Consider the following 23,090-nt stretch of genomic DNA (forward strand, 5'->3'; position numbering starts at 1 on the left):
TATTAATCTGGGGATATGGCTAATTCTCAACACAGCTGCTCTCCTTGTTCTAATATTCCTGCTTTAGGTTCAAAACCTGGAAACATGTTTAAAAAATTGATCAGAGCTTATAATAGCAATAATCACCTTGAAATTGGTTGTTACTCTAGTTAATGAACTGAGTAGTAGAGCATAAGCCTCCCTCTGTGTCCCTCAGGCCTTTAACTAACAAGCTGGTTGTTAACCACTGGGTTTATTAAAAAAGAAAGATTTCTTTAGGGGATTGCATTGGGAAAAAGTAGGGGGCTGAGGGTTTTCATTCAGGATCCTTTGACAGTAACAGCCACCTCCAGTAGCCACACCCCTCTTTTGCCAAAGCCAAGACTGGGGTGACCCATTGAAGATGCCCAAAGAGAAGTCCAGAAGCTTTTTAGAAATGCAGAATCTCAAACACCACCCCACACCTGTGGAACCAGGGTCTGCATTTTAGTAAGAACCCCCACTGAAGGAGCCCTGAGCTGGGTGACTCCCCTAGTTCCAAGCCCTAGTTTATAAAACTGGGACCTCATATCAAAGGCTTCTCTGCAGGCTCTCATAAGGTCTCAGCAGACCCATTTTTTCTGACCTCAACTGGATCCCTACAGAATAGGGCAATGTACACCAAATTATGGACTGTGACACCTCGTGGGGAACAGACCCTTCATAAATATCTGTTTAAAAATCGATTTCCCCCAAACACATCTCCTTTCCAGGAAGAATTTCTTACAGAAAGGGGAAAGCCAGCTTTGTAAGTGTGCTGGGATTGTCAAGCAGCCTCAAGTGGGCAAGGCAGTCCCTGTGGTTCAGATGTTATAGGTAATGGGTTCACATTCTTACAACAATTTTGTTCTGTTCTAATTTCATATCCTAGTGCTTAGATTAGACCTCTTGCCCTTGATCTAAACGCTGCTGACAAAATCTCTTGCTTAATGTCTGAAGAGAAATGCTCCTTTTCATGGAGCCTGAAGACTTCCCAAGATCCCTAAAGCAACCCTTTCCAAGTGAGTAGGGCTCAGCTCTATGCTCTGCTTCAGGTCTAATGAGCTGCTGTTTTATTTCTTTGCTCTGTTTCCTTTTCTAACTGTCCAGTGCAAAAGATTTCCTCAAAAGCTTAATGAAACCCAAATCACAGACTATGTTGTATTGATGTGCCACTGTTCTGGAATGGTGGGACTGCTAGGTGGAGGGAGCAGCGTCAGGGAGCCACGGAGGGCTGTGGGAATGACATCATGAGCTAGGGAGGCGGTGAGCAGTTGGAGGAGAGATTCTCTTGCAGTTTGGCAGCCACAGATAAGCCTGGGAGTAAAAAGTGACATAGTCCGGCTTAAGCAGAGCATTAGAGATTAGGGAAGTATGAGGAGCCAGCTGGGGCCAATCCACTTCCTCACTGAGACCCCCAGAGTCACTTAGGCTGTGAGTCAGGCTCCATGAGAAGACGCTGGGGCAAGCTGTGCATAGCAATCCTACCAGGACCTCATTTCCCCACTGCTCTTGATAGAAACTACCCCCCACCCCTTCACTTCCTCTGTGGTTTTTGTAGGTGTTGGGTTCACTCAGTGGACATGCCGCCCTCCTTTCCGATTTACTGGAATTTAATTTCCACTCTAAGGGAGGTAGCCCCTGAATGACCCCTTATTTCTCTCCCTAAGAGGAGGGATACCTTTTACAATTTGCTGGTTGTGAGCTGACCAGAATGTGATTCTGTGTTACTTTTCACCCACAATTATTTAAAAATTTTAAGTTACAAAGAAGTCTCTGCACTATAATTTTTTAGGAAGCTAAGCAAAACAACCTATCTTTTAATCTATATTGTATCCTTCTAAGAAATTTCATTTTCTTTACATGCACATTTTTCCTTTTCTCTTTTTTCAAAACTGGAGATTTATAGACAATTGTACAGTGTTGGAGTTGGAAGGACCCTAGTGGAGCTCTAGCTTTATGAGGGTTGTGACTTACGCCAGATCACAAAACTAGTTGGTGCCAGTGTTGGAATCCTGTTTCTCCTTTCCTCAAGTGGATTTTGAAAATTGTAAAACTAATGCATACTTACAAGAAAATTCACTTTGTCCTAAATGTGGCATTTCTAACCCTCCCAACACTCCCCTCCCATTGCCAATATTGCCCATTCAGAAATTTAAAAATATAAATGAATTAAATTTATTAGTGCTTTTCTTTATATCGTCTATGCATTTTTATCATATTTAGGAATGTCTATTATACTCCAAAGTTATTTTGAAAACTGTTTTCTTCTATTGCATTTGTGTACCATAGAAAGGGCTTATAAATAAAATAGCAAACTCCTGTCTCCTTTGCCTTTATTTGTTTTCATGGCACTTGTTATTCTAGACCTAATGGAATGTATCACAAGAGGAGGGACTTTGTTTTGTCCTTTATAGGACTTTGTGTCCATAGCAGATATGCCAGAAGGATTCATTATTGAAATAATTTATGGTTTTATTTTCACATTTAAATGCACTTGGAATTTATTTTGCCTTAAGGAATAACGTAGGTCTTCAATTTTACTTCCCCTTTCCCCTTTTAAGTATTTACCTTTTTGTCTTTTGACAGTTTATTCATCAGTAAGTTCATTCTTTCACATGGATTTGAAATGCCATTTTTATCCCATAATGCATACCTGGATTTATTTTGGGACTATCCTTCATAAATATCCTGACTTCTTTCATGGGTTTTTTTCTAGTCAAGGTTTTTGTAATGTGTTATTTTATCAAGTCCCCCTCACTTCCCTACCCTTGTGGTTGTTTTGATTGGGATTGGACCCCAGACCTTCTGCCTCATGGCCTAGTACTCCTAGACTAAATTAGCTTGAAATACAAAAGAAGGCATGTGAAGAATAAACAAAATCATTATCATCAGCAGGATTGGATGTCTGAATCCAGAAATAACCAATTGAGTTGCATTTATTGAAAACATACTATCATATTTCATTATATGAAAGATACCATTAATTATGAAACATTATTTTATGTACCATTAGAAATTTTAAAAGATTGCCAAATTAATTATGTCATCCCATCAATTGTAAGATGCATCCAATTTCAGAGATGTTAAAATATGAACAAAAATATGTCTTAGAATCAATGAAATAGATTAGTAGAATGTGTTATAAAAAACATAATAGGAAATTTGCTTATGTAGTAATTTCCCTACTCTTTTTAAAATGTTTTTCAAAAGTCTCATCTTGTTTGTTCCTTATTACTTCTCTGTGGTATAGGAAGGACCAATGTTTTAATTCTCATTTTATTCATAACAATAATAGCAACATGTATGCAGCAGTAACTATGAGCCTGGTGATATTCTAAGACCAAGGTCACAAAGTAAGTGGTAAAGTGATTTGACCCTGAGAAATTTTGTTCCAGCATTCATGTTCTTTTTTTTATTAAGATTTATTTATTTATTTGACAGAGAGAGACACAGCGAGAGGGGGAACACAAGCAGGGGGAGTGGGAGAGGGAGAAGCAGGCCTCCCGCGGAGCAGGGAGCCCGATGCGGGGCTCAATCCCAGACCCTGGGATCATAACCTAAGCCGAAGGCAGATGCTTAACAACAGAGCCATCCAGGCACCCGCAGTGTTCATGTTCTTAATCGAACATAACCTGCATATGATGAGGAACTTGAGTCCCAGAGACCTTAAAAGATTTGCCAAGATCTCTCAGTGGATTCTGACTCCTGCACCAGCACATTCTACATGCTACCGTTTGAAACCTATAATAGTGAGCACCTTGGGGCATTATGTTTTTAAACCTTTGGTTTTAGCTCAGAGGAGCCTGCTAGTCTTGGTGGATGGTGAATAGGAGGAGTATTCAAGCTCTTTAGACCAGAGACTTAGGAGATACGTTTAAGTCATTTCTGAGTTCTCTTTTCTTTTTTTTTTCTTTTTTTTTTTTTTAAAGATTTTATTTATTTATTTGAGAGAGAGAGAATGAGAAATAGAGAGCACGAGAGGGAAGAGGGTCAGAGGGAGAAGCAGACTCCCTGCTGAGCAGGGAGCCCGATGTGGGACTCGATCCCGGGACTCCAGGATCATGACCTGAGCCGAAGGCAGTCGCTTAACCAACTGAGCCGCCCAGGCGCCCTCTGAGTTCTCTTTTCTAATCTTAGCAGTTTACCAAAACTATATAGGTGAGAGGCTGGTTATTGGCTTGAAGTATGTCTCCTTCATATTTTGTTGTTTCTGTTATTTCTGCCTTGAATTTCCCTGGTCATATCCCTGGTCAGCCATGTGTTCATTACAGTGACTTTTGGTTTCTTTCCTGAAGCCCTTGTTTTACCTTGACCCCAGGTAGAATCACCAACAGTGGCAGCTCCCTAAAACAGATCCTTCCACTGAATTGTGCAGAACTGAGTTGTGTTGACCCTAAAAGGACGGTCCTTACAGGGTGAGGGATACAACTTCTTTTCCTGGAGTTAATTATGGTGATTATCTGCACATCTGTGTCTGAAATTTCTGTGTAGAGTAGAGATACTGTGCTTATCTGGAATGAATCACTTCCTGAAATATCAACTCATCTAATTGTTTGAAGTCATTTTCCCCTCCATGAAGGACTCAAGGGTATGGGCATGAGTGATTTGTGAGTGTCCACTCTGCATTTTTGGGGTAGAGAACATTCCAGGTGGAGTGAAACAGCAATTGCTTTTGGATCTTTACCTGGACTTTTGGTACCAATGCCTACTTGAATATGGATCAGGCAGCTTTTCTCCTTGTTCTGGAGGACATATTTACTTTGTTTTACAAGTATGGATGAACAACTTTCTCTAATGCTTTTACATTAACAGGTGTCAGGGGGCACCAGGTTACTCTACATTCATCATTAGAAACCCCAAATAGAAGTTGTGAGAAAGGAATTTAGCTCTAGCTGGTTCAGAAGTTGTTGGAAAGGAATTTAGCTCTAGCTGGTTCAGAAGTTGTGAGAAAGGAATTTAGCTCTAGCTGATTCAAGCATGATCATCCCCTCCCCTCTTACAATGAATGGTTTTTGCTCCCTATTTTGTCTCAGAGCCTATGTGGCTGAGAATTTGGAAACTAACTTTCCTGAAGTGAGGATTTTGGATAGTGTGTCATTAGCTCACTGTCACGGCTTCTTGACTGGCCATAAAGGAGTAGGGAAATCTTCTGACTTTTATAAATGAGAATTTACTGCAGTCTCATGTTTTAAACCTTAACCAATGATCCCTAAGAACAACTCCCCAACCTCATTAAATAATTAAACAATTTCAGATAGAGAGTTATCCATGCTGCAAAATCTTGCTAAGGTAACTGGTGCTCTTCCCCGGCTCTGTAATGATTTCTTTACAAAACCCGAGGATGCCTGGATGCATCTTCCATTGCTCTGCCTGGGAGCCATGTCACTAGTGTAGAGGCTGATTCCATGCCAGTGGTTTGATGTGACCCCAGAGGCTGCCCTCTAGAAGCTGACGGCCAGGCCTCCATGGGTTTTCTGAGAGTTTTCCCAGCATTCTCTTTCTCAGCAGGGTTGTGAAAAAGGAAACTATGCTGGCCTCTCTTAACAGGAGGAATCTTTACTCTAAGCTGTGATTAACGAAGCTGTGCTTCTTGAGATGGTAAATTTTTCCATTGTTTCTCTCTTGTTGAGGACCCCCTGCCCTGAGGTATTTTGAATTAAATAGTTGGATCCTAAAAATGTTAATTACTATAATTTATTGGAGAACTCAGTAGCAGGATTCAGTTTCCTTTGAAAAATTGCAGATACTAAACACACATTGCCTCTGTGTGTTAAGCAATGGTGATTCTAATATGGCCAGTTGTTATTGTGGCTATGAAGATTTGTTAGGGTCCTGAGGAACTCTCTGGAACATGTAGATTTTTACTCTAATTGCAGTTTCTGTGGCTTGGCTTCTGCTATACAATTGTAATAGAGGCTGACTGTATGAATTTGCTGCATATTTCTACAACAGCTGAAGGAAGCAATATTACCTTGTAGTTAGGGGTTGGGCTTTGGGCATAGATTTTGTGGGTTAAATCTCTGCTTCCCACTTACTATCTCTGTGATTAGGGGCAACTGCCTTAACCATTCCAAGCTTTGCCTTCTTGTTTGTAAAATAGGAAAATGAAAATACAGGTACACAATTGCTTATCTGAAACCGTTGGGGCTAGATGTATTTTAGAATTCAGATTCTTTGATATTTTAGAAAAGTAAACTAGTATACATGCTCTGTTTTATACTAAATCCCCAACAAGAGCAAGGACTGGGTGGTATTCTGTAACCTATTAATATTTCTGGAGCAAAATGGATAGCTATTCACACTAAATAAAGATTAGGAATAGGCTAAAAGCAATTAAAATTCAGGTCATATTTTATTGCCAAGTGATTTTGTGGCAAACTTAGGAAGAAATTAGATCATTTTCAGGGGTTTTTGGATTTGGGAATTGTATATAAGGGATAATGAATTTGTACTTACTCAAAGTTATGCTCCTTAAATAAACTATGTATATTTATTTCAGTGGTTTCTTTTTTTTTTAAGATTTTATTTATTTATTTGAGAGAGAGAGAATGAGAGATAGAAAGCACGAGAGGGAAGAGGGTCAGAGGGAGAAGCAGACTCCCCGCTGAGCAGGAAGCCCGATGCGGGACTCCATCCCGGGACTCCAGGATCATGACCTGAGCCGAAGGCAGTCACTTTAACCAACTGAGCCGCCCAGGCGCCCTATTTCAGTGGTTTCTATATAACAACTGCCCAATAGATGTTAGCTAGCACTGAGATTTTAATCCTTCTGCTAGAATCCACTTCCTTAGTGTTAGCTTCTCTCTGAGCATTCTGGCTGGTCATTTTGTCCTTGAGTCTGCCTGTAAATATGCATTGTTTTCCAAGGATATCCAGATGAGAGGACTTTTACTAGCTCTGCCTCTTAAGATGGTTCTTCTATTCTACTAGTTCTAGAGACCAGCAGACCAATTGAATTTTCTGTAATGTTGGAAATGCTGTATATCTGCATGATCCAATGTGGTAGCCATTAGCCATGTATGGCTATTAAGCACTTGAAACTTGGCCAGTGTGATTGAGAAACTGAATTTTAAATTTCATTTAATTTGAATTAATTAAAATTAAAGTAGCCAAATGGAAGTACTGGCCACCACATATTGGGCAATGCATGTCTAGAAAGACCTGGGCATGGGGTTCAGTGCTGAGGTGACCTTGTCCCCTCTAGGTGCAGAATTCTTTATGCTTAAGCTGCTGAAGCTGGTGAGGAACTACTCCTTCATTTGTTTATTTCTCAAAAATTTTATGAATGCCTACTACAGATCAAACTCTGTGTTAGGCACTGGGGATACAGAACAAAGTTTTTGCACTCAAGGAGGACCCACACATTTAAAACATATATTTGTGGGCATACGAAGTCATATATTTAAAAACATGAATACTCTCTAATGAATCCGGTGATAGAACTGCTGGACACACAACTAGCCTGGTGAAGTGTCAGAGGGGACTTTCTTGTACGAGTAGGAGAACTTAGCCAAGGGCAATGGGCTAAAGGGAAAAAAGCATTATAGCCTAGCATAAGAAAAGACATGGAAATGAAGACCAGTGTGGTATTGGGCAAGTTATCCATTGTTGATATGGTGGGCAGAGGTATGGATGGTGGTCAACACATGGAGGGCCTTGTATGCTACAGAGCTCTGGGAGGCAACACTCAGAGACTACAGTCAATAAATGGAGGTTCATTCTTTCACAGTTTTGTTTAGGATTTAGTGAGGAAAACAAAACCTATGTTAGGCATTTCAAGATGGAGGAGGCTTCACGCTGGGAATTGGAGGCCCGTATAATGATTAGAGTCTGGATAACAAAGTTAAGGCCACTTTCAAGAAATTCAGAAGTTTAGGGATTGCAGGAAGACACCACCTATCATTTTGGCTGTCTGTAGCCCTGAAAACCATAGGCAAAAGTTTACATTGGCTTTCTGCTATCTTCCAATGCCTTATGTGTCTGCTGCAGCTGGAGGAATATGCTCTTCCTTCTCTTCTGCCTTGCAAATCTTATGTCAAGTTATTTCAGTGGTGGAATTTAGCAAGGAAATTTGTGAATTGTAGTTCCCAGGTCTTCCACTCCTGAAGCACAGGGAAGAGCTTAGATGAGCAGGACAGCACTGGGTAGTAATAAATAGTATAAGAAACAACCATTTTCTGAAGTGCCTAATTAATAATGTTGCTCATAGGTAAGGTGACCATAGAATTTACCTTCTAAATGAGGTCATTTATTTTTATTTGTATTTTTTATTGACATATAATGTATTATTTGTTTCAGGGATACAGGTCTGTGATTCATCAGTCTTACACAATTCACAGCGCTCACCATAGCACATACCCTCCCCAATGTCCATCACCCAGCCACCCCATCCCTCCCACCCCCCTCCACTCCAGCAACCTTCAGTTTGTTTCCTGAGATTAAGAGGCTCTCACTGTTTGTCTCTGTCTCTGGTTTCATCTTGCTTCATTTTTCCCTACCTTCCCCTATGATCCCATTTTTGAAAATGAAAGGGACTATAAACTTTATTGATGGGTATTAATTGATACACAGAAGAATCATCTGTGACTGTCTCAAACAAGTTGAAATATATGGTTACATTAAATTAGGGCATCATTAAAAATGCATAATTATTTTAAAGTAAGGGGGAAATAGAAGAGACAACAAAGAAAAAAAATGTGGGTAATTGTTGAATATGGATGATAGGTACATGAGGTTTCATTATACTGTTCTGATTAATTTTTGTGTTTGAAATTTTCATAATCAAAATTAAATAGGGAAAGAAAGTACCTGAAGTTGATGCCAATTTTAATTGATTCATATACCTATGTGAATAAAAGGGGAAGGGGGCTTTGGGCTTGGGTCTTGAGGCTGTTGGACATGGTACCTGAATTTTGTTTAAAGTTGGTCCTAGGTTTGTAGGAGTGGCTTTGATAATTAGTCCAGAAACAATAATTGCAATAGAATTAGCCCCTGCTATGATTTAGCATAGTCCCTGGTGTCTAGAAAGTGCTCAGTAAAGACTTTCCCAGTCAATGAAGTAAGAATACTGCTGTGTTCGTCTTTTGCAGGAAGTAAGTTTAAACTCAGATGACAGCTGGCAAGGCTGGGCGAAGTCTGGAAAGATAACTATCTTGATGTCAGGGACCATGGCTGTTTTTTGAAACATGAAGAGGTTGATTGCATCATACTCACTTGATTTTGTAGTTTATCCAGTTGAGCTCTTAACTCTGCTTTTGAAAAAATAAATTTATTATGAGTTCAGTGGAGTCCTGGATATCATTTCTCCAGCCTGGAAGCAGATGTGTCTTTGGAGCATGCTGCTTTGGAGGACCCACCAAACATCCGAAGGAACTAAATGTGAAATGAGCAGGGAATGTTGGCTCCCCTTCTCAATGATGCTTTGTGATCTAAGAGGTGTTTTCCATTTTCAACAATGTGCTGCAGAACAGTCTGTAACAGTCTGTTGCAATTTTCTCCCCAAATCTCCCACATTTCTGCCAATAGTGAATTAGACTGTCATTAGCTTCACAGATGTGCTTTGATCCCTACACGGCTTGTCTCCTGGCGGGGAGACATCTGAACCATTGATGCAGATTTTCTAAACCTGGAGGATAAAACACAACACAGTGTGGAGAACGTGGGTGAGGAGCCTGGAGCCCTGGGTTCGAGTTGCATCTCTGTTGCTAATTAACTGTGTCATCTTGGGTGAGGCACTGAACTTTTCATTGTCTTAGTTCTCCAATCTGTTAAGTGAGAGGATTGGATAGATCCCTAAGTCTCTTTCAGAGTCTATGATAGTGAATGGGAAAACTCTTCAGGTTTAGAGACAGATGCCATCTTGCCACTGGGATTTGGTTGTCTGAATTTACAATCCATGGTGTTTTCTGGGATAACCATTGATCCTATTGGGTTACTAGTTCATAGCTCCCCAGTATGCTGCCTGTAAAAGGCTGCAAGAGCTGTCTGGGCTTGATGATGGATCTTTTGGGGGCATCTCTGTCCTTTAAAGACCTAGTTGTTTAATGGAAGAAGAATTGGTTAAAGTGTTGTACATTTCTGAGCTGATAAAGCTTTTAGTGATCCTCTAGGAACTTCTAGTCTAAACCTTGATGTATAGGTTAGGAGCCCAAGGCCCAGAGAGGATAATCACTTGCCCAAGGCTATGTTGGCCCCAACTCCAGTTTGTCTGCCTTTAGGCCATAATCCCAGTACTCAGGCTCGTCAGCAGCTCAGACCTGGTGAATGGAAAGATCCTTGGTGATTTTAATTTCACTATAGATGAGAATAAGATTTTGATAGCAGTATCATGATATATTGAGTTGGAGTACAGGTGCTGCTTCAGGCTCAGGAAAAGGTGTGAGAGTGGATTTGGAAACTCTGGGGGTAAGTTCTGGTTTCACTGTGTACAAAGCCAGGCAACTCACTTACTTGTATGAATCTTAGCCTTCTTATCTATAGAATGGTGATGGTAATAATACCTTTACTGCCTACCTATCAGACCTTTCATGCAGAACTCCTGAATATGATAGGACAACTCTGACAACTAAATAGATTTAAATAAAGGTAGTAAAACATAATAACAAACACCTGTTGAATATTTTTGACATGTCAGGCAGTGTTTATGCCCTTCAAGTACATTTGCTCACTCAGTCCTGAAACAATTACATTAGGCAAGTTTTACAACTGTAAAGCTTTTCCTTAAAATTTTTAACAAATTTAAAATAACTGAGATTGTTCACTTAATGAAGACAAGTGCTGGGACTCACACAAAGGTAGCCCAGGCGTGTATTCTGAACCACATTGCAGTGACTTATCTTGAGCTTTCAGTGGTCCCAGGAAACCCCAACCATCTCCCGACTCCTACATGCACTATTCTGAACAATGCTGGATGAAATCTTTGTATGACTGGTGCCAATCCAGGCAACCCATTCCAAGGTGGGTGATGAGCACAACACTTGGCTCACAGTGCCTATTCTGCTCCAGAACCAGGGACTGTGGATGACCGGTTTGAAAAATGGATTGTTGAAACCTACTCCAAACCTTTCACACCCCACCCACCTCTGCTCACACACCCGCTCAGCACCCTTGCTCATCATCTTGGTAAATAATCAGTATCTCTCATGAATAACCAGAAACATAGTTGAGAAGCAGAGGCCAGATCATGAGCCATCTCTGTTCCCCTGGTACAGTGGACAACATGTATGTGATCAGTTTTCAGGCGAAGGGAGGCATATCTATATTTCTATCTGTTTTTCTATATACCTACCTACCTACCTACCTACCTTGTTCTAAGCATCTTTAAATTGTACTCCTAAGGGGCTCATTTCAAGGGTTTTAGTTTCCAGATATTCCCTGCTGACCCACCAATTTAGGCAATAAAGGGCAACAAGGAGTCTTTAAAGTGCATGTCTTAGTGTGCTTAAAGGGAGAGGAGAGAGAATTCACAATTGGCCACTGAGGGACAGGTCATTTCCCCCAGGAGGGGTACCAGCTTCCAATACTTCTCCCCTTTGCATACATCTTGAAATGCCAGGAGAAGGTGTGCAAAGAAAATGGAGTTCTTTGGACAAATATTCCCAAGCTTTAAATTTCTTTTAATGAACATTTGACCATATGAGAGAGAAAACATCCGAAGTATTTGTACATGACAGACAAATCTGTGTGTGTGTGTGTGTATACATATATACATATATATATGCATGTATATGTACATATGTATGTATGCATATATATAACATATACATATAGCTACATATCTGTACCAAGCATGTATGGTCATATTATATTTTTATTTCTTGAAAATATCTAAAACATTAACATATTGAGTATTTTCTAATTCTAAAAATAATACATACTTGGCAAATATAGAATAACAATAGGAAAAAAAATCCCTTCACCTTAAAGTAGCCACTGTAAAGATTTTGAGATATGCTTCAGTAGCCACTGTAAAGATTTTGAGATATGCTTCAGTCTCTCTTGTTTTTTAATCAAAGCAAAGCATGTGCATAATTTAAAAAGTCAAAAAGTCATACAAAAAAGGCAGCAGATTCCTGCTCCAGGCCTATCATCAAGTCAGGTTTCCCAGAGGAAACTGCTTTCAACTGTTTTGGCCGTTACTGCTGGTACTTATTACCATACTTATAAATGATACTTTATGTGCTATTTTTGACTTAACCAAATATAGACATTACCTATTGACTTCCTACTAATGTAAACATTTGGGTCTCTCACAGCCCCTCTGCCCTTTCACACATACTCATACAACACTTTTTCTCCAACCAGTAGAGAATTGAATTGAATTCTAATATATGAATTCAATTCTAATATGTGTGTGTGTGTGTGTTGGGGGGGAAGGTTTCCCTACACCACAAGCAATAGGGAAGTTCTAGGAGTCTAATTGTACCTATTGAAAAAGCTACCCTCTCTGTTCAGTGCTAAGACTCTTAATTTCCTTTCTTAGCTCTGCAGAATAAATTGACTTACTTCTGAGAAATTCTGAGGAGGAAAATGGGGCAGATCTGGTGTGTGATGGTGAGTGTAGAAAACTAGACCCCAAGATTCCTTCTTACCTGAGCAATCCTCTGTTAAGAACTTCTTGTTTCTTCTGTTTCCATCAAATTTTAGCTGAGACCATTTTAAATATAATCCATTTGAGTTTATCTTCTGGGTAGTTCTTTACCTCAGAGAAGTCCCTTTCCAAGGAATAGGAGCTTGGGCAATGTGGGAGAGCAGTGCATTTGCAGATTAAAGATAACACCACTTTGTCTTCACAAATCCTTATATCTTAGTTACTAGGTAATATGGATGTTCTTTTGCTTGCTTCCTTCTGTTTAATTATTCTCTATATTCTCAATGCTAGGGACATAATAAGTACTCAATGAATGATTAGTAAATAAGTGTATACATCAGATATAGCCTGAAAAGGTAAATAAATTAAACTTGATAAATGAAATACTATTTAAAAAAGAATCCATATTATAATTTCAACCTGTTTTCTCTTCATCTCTGATTTCTTGTTGTGGCAGAAATGTTTCTTGCTTCCAAATATTCCCTGTGCTCCCCTGTATTCAAATTCTCTTGCCTTTTTTAAAAATTTTATTTTATTATGTTAATCACCATACATTGCATCATTAGTTTTTGATGTAGTGTTCCATGATTCATTGTTTGCTTATAACACCCAGTGCTCCATTCAGTATGTGCCCTCTTTAATACCCATCACCAGGCTAATCAACTTCTCTTGCTTTAACGTGAGAGCATATGAGTAGTTCTATCCAGTAAGATATGAGCACAAGTGATGTGTGTTACTTCTTATCTGAGGCATTTATGAGCTGGTGTTAGTTGTTCATGTTCTCTCTCTCCTAATCTGGAGGAGGGGGAAGGGTGGTAGCAGAAAAGACAGAGATGGCAGAGTGGTCCTATAGGAACAGCTTGGTTCTCTGAGGCCCTGGAGGAGAAGCAAGGAGAACTGCTTTACTTGCCTCAAATAGGGATGTAAGGGAGAAATAAATCATTGTTGAGGTAACCATGGAGATTTCGGGATTTATTTGTCATCATAGCAGAGCCTAGTCAGTCCTAACTAACAAGTACTTACCTTGGTTGGTTTTTCCTTATGAGCAAGTCTGAATGAGATTAAGACTAATACTTCTTTCTCAAGCTCAAGAATGTACAGAACGCAGGGGGCACCTGGGTGGTGCAGTCCCTTAAGTATCAGACTCTTGGTTTCCGCTCAGGTTGTGATCTCAGGCTCATGAGATTGAGCTTTTGTTGAGCTCCATGCTCAGTGCAGAGTCTGCTTCAGATTCTCTCTCCCCCTGCCCCTTCTGCTCATGCTCTCTCTCTCTCTCAAATAAATAAATCTTTAAAAACAGAAAAAGAATGTACAGAACCCTGGGAAAAAGGGAAAAAAAGTCTCTCGGACCATTTTATTTAATATTTGTTTTAGGTAAGCACATACAAGGAATTAAGGAAAAACTCTTTATGCTTATAGCTTTTCTGTAACCCTAACACTAAAATTATAAAAAATCATATAGCTAGGCCAACTCAATACATTTGTGATTGGTAATATTTTGTTGAAATAAAATTGTGTGCATTTTGTTTAGTGGTTGAAAAATACAATGTCAACTTCAATTCTATATTTTACTCATTTCTCTATTTAGTGTAAGTGACTCTTAATGAAAAGAATGCCTTTTTGCATAAGAATGATGTAGAAAATTGCTTTTATAAACTTCAGGCCCTTGTTTGCTAGTTCAGGATAACTGGACCTTTCTTCTAACCCAAACTCTGCATGGAGCAATCCTCAAATGAACATTTCAGTGAGGTGTCTCCTACTCATTCCATCACCTGTTTCATTCATTGGGAGGAAAGACTAGAATTGCATTGTTAGTTAAACCTCTGTTAAGTGGGCATGTAATCCAATCATTACTTGAATTAGGACAGAGAAAATATTTGTTGTGCATTTGCTTCTGTTTACTCCTAATCAACATTTTCTAAGTGGTTCAAACAAGTCAGGATCGACCCGGAGCCTCTCCTTACAGTGGGTTTGTCCTGATTGCCAGAGCAAGGTTCTGCTGAGTTAGGTGTGTGTGACTATCTTGCTAGTAAAAAAGAACAAAATCTCAAGATTCTCATGGATAATTATTTTGGACCCTGGAGAGTATGTCCAGAAAACTAAATGTTTGTGAGCTTCTAATTAGGAAAATGGTTGAATGGGGGCTTTTGGAATCAGACAAACATAGATCCTAATCTTGAGTTAGTCTTATAACCTTGGGCGAATTACATACTCTACCTAAATCCCTGATTATTTATTGTAACATGGACATAATACCTATTATACAATATTGTGGTGATTAAATGAGATATACATATTCAGCACATGGCATTATGGTATCACTCAATAAATGGAAGCTATAATTATGACTTCCCTAGTTAATTAGTTTTGTTAATTTTCTCCTGAGTATATCTGGGTGGCTCAGTCTGCCCTCCGTTTGTGTTTTCATAGTCTCAAATTCTCAGGTGGCTCTTAAGGCTTGGAGAAAAAAAGACACTCATCTGCAGAGAATTAACCTTAAAAATGAACCTGCTTATGTTTCAGTACATAATCTCCTGGCCCACTGTATTAGCCTTTGGTAGATGGGCAGAACTGAAAGTTACGTGGAAGTGTAAGAGTGAAAAATCTATACCTGTTGGGAGTCTTCTTTCTTCTTTTTGAAGTACAGAAATGTACTGTATTTTTTTTTCTCTCCCTTTTTTGGAGGGCATGTAGCTATCACTGTGGCAATCTACACTTGACATTTTCTTATTCTGTCATTAGAATATCTTTGTCCCAGGAAGTTCTGAAGAGTAGTCTTTGGTTTTTAAACTCAGAAGTTAGAATCTGGAGCTCTTCCTTTGTGGATCCCAGCTTCCACCATTTCCATAGTGCTACTGTCATGAGAGTTGTAATTTAGAGATGTTAGCATAGCTGAATCAGGAAATGGAGAAGAGAAAGGAAGAAATCATGAGAAGCTAAATGATAAAACTTGTGACCAGTTCCTAGTTAGATTCCCAGAAAGATTACCCTGCATAAGGGTAACCACTCTATCCAAAAGCATCAGATTAATTACCTGAATTTCTTCATTTTACTTCAGGGAATTTCAGTTAGTTGAACAAATAGAGATTCATGACAGCTAACCCATTTCATCTTCTAAAAAGTGCCTCAACTTTTGAAAATGTTGGAGGTTAATAAACATTCATGTCTCACTGAACAAATTCTTTTAGATTTCTTTCCTCTGAACACCTAGCATAGGTCCCTTATTTCTGAAGAACTTATTATTTTGACTAATGGGAAAGAAGCAAAAGAACTTTGGATCATGGAGCACCGTGAGAGTTGAACGGACGTAGGCAGATTCCTGCATGGGGAACTTAGGGTGGCTTGAGGGCATAGACCCCAGAGCAGAGGGACACTAGTAAGGGTATAAAGGGAAGAGAGGCTGAAGATGTCAGAGACAAACTTTATAAACTCTCTTTTATCATTTGCCTCAAGTTATCCTTGATACCAGAAAAGGGGAGTGGGAAAGGTAGAAAGAGAATATTCTTTTACCTTATCTTCTTCTGGAACTTCTTACATCTTGTCATAATCCCCTCTGAGAGGTGACCTTGAGCAAATCAACATCTTTACTTTGTATTCTCTAATCTGTAAAATGGGTCTCAAGTTCCTGCTGTTTATTTAACAGGAAGGCTATAAAGACGAAATGTGCATCTACTTTGAAAAGACAAAATGCTATACAAATGCAAGGAATTACCACCATTGACTCTGGTGGCAGACAACGGAGCACATGGAAAACCAGCTTGTTCTCTCTTGCCATTTGCAAAGAATCCTGGGAAGTGCATATTTAATTGGCATGACTGGAGGAGGAACTGATTCCTTCCTGTTCAATCACATTTTACCTGTGAGGTGAAAATCTTTTTATGGACAGTCTTTTTTTTTTTTGGACAGTCATTTTTATGGTTCCCTTCAAGGAATGAAGAATAGAGGTGAGTCTTTGCTGACATTTTTCCTTTTGATTTTTTTTCTTTGGAAAAGGGGTAAATTTTGAATCCCTGAGTTTCTCCTAGGTCCTACTGAGCATGTGGGTATAGCTCTTGAGCAAATTGAGCCTGATATGTTGAGATTTGAAAGCCTTTTTGAGCTGAGCCAAGGAGTACTTCGGGCACAGCAGTGTGTCTCACCTGCAGATGTTGATGGACATAGGATCATGCATTGCTTTAGACTACAGTATGGCTCCTGAGAGGGTCTGAGGTTATTCTTGCCTCTATTATTGCTTGCTGTGTGATCTCAGACAGGCATCTTATCCCCTACTTGCCTGAATTTCTTTATCTATAAAATGGGAATAATACCTGGGCCTTCATCAGACAGTTGTGGAGATTAAATGAGGTGACTGACATAAAGGATGTAACCAAGTGACTCAGACACAGTGAGCACCAATAATGTTAGCTGTTATGAGTGTCTAAGGATCCTTAACTTTTTGGTTGAGATGCTATGCTAAAGATTTAGGATCTCATGCAAAATAAAAATCAACCTGAAGCTATGATAAAGCACTGTTGATAGTACTAGTGTTTCAAGACAATAGAAAAACAGGATTTGACAAACAAAGCTGATTTTATGCTGGCTTCAGAAATTTGTCCACTACAAAAGGGTGACAGACATAAGATGCCAGGCCCTTATGTTGGCAGTTGTGTGCCCTCTTGACTTTTTGGGAGAATTTGGGATATAATTTCTGCTGCTGTGTTGGAATATGAGGGAGAGAGAAAAATCCCATTAAATCGAGATACTTCCCATTTTATGGGTTAAGACAAAGGAGTGGATGGGATGCCAACATCAAAGTGTACTAAGGGAGTAGATTCAGACTGTAAAGGATTTACTACTTTCAAATGATTTCCATGTCCAGTGATACTTGAAGTGTTTTTAACACAGTCCCATACTATCTCTACAGAAAGATGCCATTTTAAAATAATGACTCAGAAAAGTTATTTGTCAAAATTCAAGTAACTAAAGCAAACACTTTTCTGTGCTTGACATTTATTTGGCTAATTCTCATGTATCTATACAGTTTAATAAAGTCTATTGTAACATAATATACTATATAAACTCAGAACACATTTTATCCACTTAGCTGAGAGCCTGTTATTTGATTTTAGTGTGAAAGGAAGGAGTTTATGCTATTTTCCTGCATACTGTTTCTATGATCAGACTCTTCTTTAAATGTGGTTGGATTTAGGCTTTCACTGTACTTCCCAATTGGGCTCACCATTCTGTTAATGAAGAGAAAGAATTCCAGTGATTCTCTTTATTGCCAGATGCTTCCTTATTAGTGGTGGGCAGGCAGAAGGAAGCATGGAGATCCATTCTAGAATGTGACTTCTCTCAGAACTCCCTTTCTCATTCTCTTCCAGGAAGGTAGATATGGTTCCAGAACTTTCTTAGATTGTACAAAGATTGGTTCCTTCTTTCTCAAGATTGTTCCCCTTTCTTCTTCTAACCAAGCCTTATACAACCCCAGGAATTTTGGGACTTGGCTTTCTTTAGATCATATCAGAGTGGGGATCTTCTCATCCTCACATTTCCCATAGAGACCTCTTCTCCATTTCCTTTAAGCAGGGAATATGAGAGTGAACACTTTGTGTTTCTCCCACTCGATTTACTTCTTTCCAAGTGTTGGAGTAGTTAACTGGGTTTCTGGGAGGCTGACATCATGGGGTCATATTTAAGGTCACTTGTTAGTATGGTATGATACCTCCGCCTATGTCGAGAGCAGGTGAGCATATGCACTTCCAGTCTCCATGTGGTCATCAGACTAAACAAGTCCTGCGTTCTCTCCCTGCTCTGGCATCTCTACCTACTTTCGGTCCATGTGTTAGAATGGCTTCTCTAGATTCCATGTTCTTATTGACAAGTCTCAAGGACTAGATTTGAGAGGGAAGTTAAAAGGTTGGAGTTGGAGAAAGAAGCCTCTACTTTACTCCCAAGTCTAAGCTGTGTTCCCCTATCTAGCTTTATCAGAGAGCACAGTCTTTGGGGCTGATTGAATATGTGTTTGGTTATTAATAAAACTGATACCTTGACACTCCTTACGCTCCTGATTCTTGGGTAGATTGGCTCAATTGGTCACAACCCAGGAGGCAGAGAGTGAAACTTAGGCCACCACCCCAACTCTTCCTACAAGATATAAACCGAGTAGTGCATCATTTCCATCTCCTCAGCTGCTCCAACCTCAACTAGGTGGGACCTTGTCCCTCCTTCTCTCTGCCCAGGCAGGCTTTGTATAAAAGCTTTGTTTTTGTTCCAAGAGGATGGCCTTGGTAATTCCTATCCCATTCTTTTAAATTTGAGTTGTATTAATGGCTTAGGTTCTGAGCAGTATGATTGACTAGAAAGGGACAGAAATAATGGTTTCTGGAGAAGTGACTTCATCAGAGGCCTGTTGGGAAAAAGGAAAGATACTTGTACTTACTCTGGGAAGTGGGGTTTTTCATCTAAAAGTCGTGGTGCTTCCATGAGTAGCATGGGGCTGACCCTATGGTCACTAAGCAATATAAATTCTGCTTAAGAAAGAAGGAAAGGAAAGTTTGATGAAGCTGCTGAAGGAGAGGGCTATGAGTCTTCCCAATGGAGTTTTCTTAGGGACCCCATTTGAGATACTACAGCTACTGAAGGGAAATGACAATGGAGATTCCCAAGAGCAACAAAGGTACGTTGCTGACAGGTGCTCAGGTACATTGAAACCATTTGGGAGCCACCTCCCATTGGCTTGGATATAGAAAAAAATGGTAGCTTGAGTGACAGCCTGCCTTTCCTAGAGGGAAAGTGGACACTAGGGGCCACAGGGACAATGAACAATTGGTAGGGCTGAGCTCTGGGGTACAGAGCTTACTGTCATCTCACATGAGGTCTCTCCGTTTAGGGGAGTGTGGTTCAAGGCCAATCCTGTGACAGCTGCCTTCATTGAGCAGATACTGGTGGAAAAGGCAGTAGGATCAGAAGGCGTGTGGTCCAGTAAGAGTAAAAGTAAAGCTTCCGCTGAGTGTAACTCTGAATGCTAAGGAGGAGGGCGGCTCAGGTGAGAGACATGTATTTAAATTCTGTAAGGTTATAAGATCTGAAGTGAATGTCCTGGGAGAACAGTGTGAAATGGCTGTTGAGTCCAAATCAGGGCTATTTTTTATTAAATATTAATGCCACACATTTCTACAGGGTTCATAGAACAGATGTTAGTCCTGACATTGTGGCGATTTAATTGACTAAGAATATTTCCTGTCATTTTTATCAATGTCTGGCTTTCCAGTGTCTGTTAAATCTGAAAATATAAAACACAGGAAGAGATAATTAATACTTCGTTTCCATCCGTGGTTACCTGGATATTGCCCCCTAGAGAAGTTGTAGCTTTCTCCTGAGTATTTTTCTTGGAGGCAGAGACAGGCTGAGCTGACCTAGTCTCCCTGCAAATTGTTCCACTGGGCCTTTAGCTGGAGAAGAGCCCACTCCGTAAGTGCAATTCTTCCTTTCCTGTTGGTTTTAAGAAAATAAGCAAATTCTAAATAAGCTTTGCTTTCGTGGCAAAAACTCCTAGGGATTCTGATTTTTCCCTTTCTTTCTAAATCCTCCCCTACTTTCCTAAGTCCTTTTGCTCAATATCTTCCTAGATTCGAAACAACAACAAAAGGCTCTTTGACAGCCAAATCTTTGTGGAGGGACCTAAGTAGAATCCAAGGAAGTGGATAGGACTTATTTTGAGCAAATTCACAGTGATATAAAATGTGGCTTATGGTGATTTAGCATCAGGAAATATTTGCTAAGTAGAGAACTCAGGAAAGAACAATTCTAAAACGATTCTTGGTCAGGTGTAGCTTATAATGGGCTTATTCATAGGAAAAAAAAATCCTAGGTCCCTTCCTCACAAAAATTACATTATTTACATGGAAAAACTGTGGTCACACATTTGCCCTGTAAGGAAGGCCCTGTTGCTTTACGTTTATTAAATGATTCTGGCCCGCTATGCTGAAGTTTCTGTTACACCCTCAAGGGAGAGCAGCTCGTGGTAAGAGAGGGAGAAAGGAGAAGATGTGTTGTTCTCAGGCCCGGACATTAAATCATTGCAGTAATGATTTTAGAGGAAATGAGGCAAAATTGGGCTAAATGAAAACCTGCTGGTGTGGCTTGGGAATTACCCCTAGCAGCTCAGGAAAGGACTGAACACTGTACCGTCTGTGCCCGTGGGGCTGAGTTGTTGCCCTCTGCCCAGGGGATTTGCTCTTTGTCTCAAAGGTGCAGGCTGAGCCCACCTGTCTGATTCCAGAATGAGCTTGTGCTCTTGTTATCAGAGCGAGTCAGCACATGTCGTGGGCTGAGGGGAATCAAATCCCGAGCTGTAGAAGTGCAAGGCACTTTTTGAAGGTAGTTTTTAGGAGGCGGAAAGAAGTGACACTGGTGTGACAGAGAAGCTAGAGTCCACCCTGCTGACTAATGTGACATGAGAGGGGATGACATGGGGATCCTTGGTGGAGACTCACTGCCTCATATGTAGGATATGCTTTAAGGAAGCAGAACCAGGCCCCTCTGTGTGTTATAATTTAAGGGGTACATGTGTCTGAGCCTGTAAGTCCACTCTTAGAGTTAGTCTTTGAAGGGAAGGCTGGCTTTCTGAAAGACCCTTGGCAAAATACAAATGTGCTTCCTTGGCTGTGACACCAATGAGTTGATGAACCCACAGGCTAGATTAGCTGGCAGCTGTGGTTTGGGATGTCAAGAGCAGGCTCCTGCAGGGAGAGGACATAAAGTTGGTACGTTTTGAAGGGAGTAGGGAGGATGGGAGAGTCCTAGGCATAGGTCTTCCTTGTGTAGGGTGCCTCACAGTTACATCCAGGTTGAAAGCACAGCAAGAGGGCACTGAGTACTTGGAATCTCCATGAGGAAAGCTAGCAAAAGGAGGATAAGAATGGTCTGAGACGGGGCGCCTGGGTGGCTCAGTTGGTTAAGCAACTGCCTTCGGCTCAGGTCATGATCCCAGGGTCCTGGGATCGAGCCCCGCATCGGGCTCCCTGCTCGGCGGGAAGCCTGCTTCTCCCTCTCCCACTCCCCCTGCTTGTGTTCCCTCTCTCTCTGTCTCTCTCTGTCAATTAAATAAATAAAATCTTTAAAAAAAAAAAAAAAAAAAGAATGGTCTGAGACATGTCTTGCTGTCTTTCCCAGGGCCTGCTCTGGATGGGGTATGTTGTTTCTCACCCAGACCAGTATTGGCACATACAGTCCTTTCTTAAGGGGCCCTAAGCATGCTGCTTTCCTACACCTATTCTTTGGTTAACAGAGATGGAGACCCTGAACCCAGAGCCCACAGTTGTAAGGGATGTTTATGACATAGGATGACTGAGAGACCCTTCCCAAGCACCAGCCCGACACTGAGCATTAGGCCCTGCCTTCGATGCTGAATTTCCAGTACCCGACTGAGAAAGGAGAAATACCAGGCCTGGGTGAAATGTTAGGGGACGTTTATAGCCATGGTACCAAAATATAGGAGGAGGCAGGTGGGTAAAATTTGCCTAGGTTGCCTCCATGTGCATAAATCATGAACTTTTACTTCATTTAGGGGGGAAATCAAGCATTCCTGAAACAGACGCATTTCCCCCCAGCTTTTTTAATGTGCCTTTTCATGGATTTTGCTTTCAAATCTGCATGAATTATTTTTCTTCTATTAAATATTAACGTGCCTTTCTAAGTAGAAAAAGGGGGCAAATTAGGTCTGGTACACATCTTCCCTGCTACTATTTACTGCTGCTACGGGAATGCGGCAAATGCCAGCTCCCAACACATTATTAAATCAGGCCTGCACTGAGCCCAGATGTTGTGCTGGAGCTGGCGCAGTAGATACAGGTTAAAACCAAACAGCGGCAGGTGCCAGATTCTCCCTGGTGGGGGCTTGCCCTCCCCCATCCGCACCCCTTCCTCCTCATCCTGCACACCTACCTCGCCCTTTGGCAAATTTGCCATCAACTTGGTGCAGCTCACTCTTCCAGGAACAGTCATCGTGTGAGGGGGATTTATTTTTTTAAGCCTGTTATTTTTTTCCCCAATGACTCTTTCTACTTGATTATCAATATGTCTGGTAGGCAGAATGTGATGGGGAGGGTGATTTATCAGTGTCAGGGGTGGCTCTGGGCTTTGTTCATGTGGCTTTTCTCTTCACAGTGACTTCCCCCTCCTTACACCAACACACACACACACACACACACACACACACACACACACACACACACCTCGCTCTGCTCTTTTCCTTATCTAAATTCTACTCATGTTTGTGACCAAGATGAATTTGGCCTTCTTGCTGAAAGCTGTCCTGTGATCTGTAGTTTGTGACCTCCAATGAAATTGTGATGTTTCAGATGATAATTGTTACATGGAATGGGTTGTGGTTCCCTGATGGTCTGGAAGCTCCCGAAGGGAAGGAATTATATCCCCAAAATATGAAGTGGTGTAAAGAACACAGGATTTGTGGTCAGAATCCTGAATTCTGACCATGTGGCCTTGGCAAATTAACCTC

The sequence above is a fragment of the Eumetopias jubatus genome, unplaced genomic scaffold (assembly GCF_037043125.1).
Source record: "Eumetopias jubatus isolate StellerSeaLion01/CBP00866 unplaced genomic scaffold, mEumJub1_p1.0 scaffold_9, whole genome shotgun sequence".
In the NCBI taxonomy this organism is placed as follows: domain Eukaryota; kingdom Metazoa; phylum Chordata; class Mammalia; order Carnivora; family Otariidae; genus Eumetopias; species Eumetopias jubatus.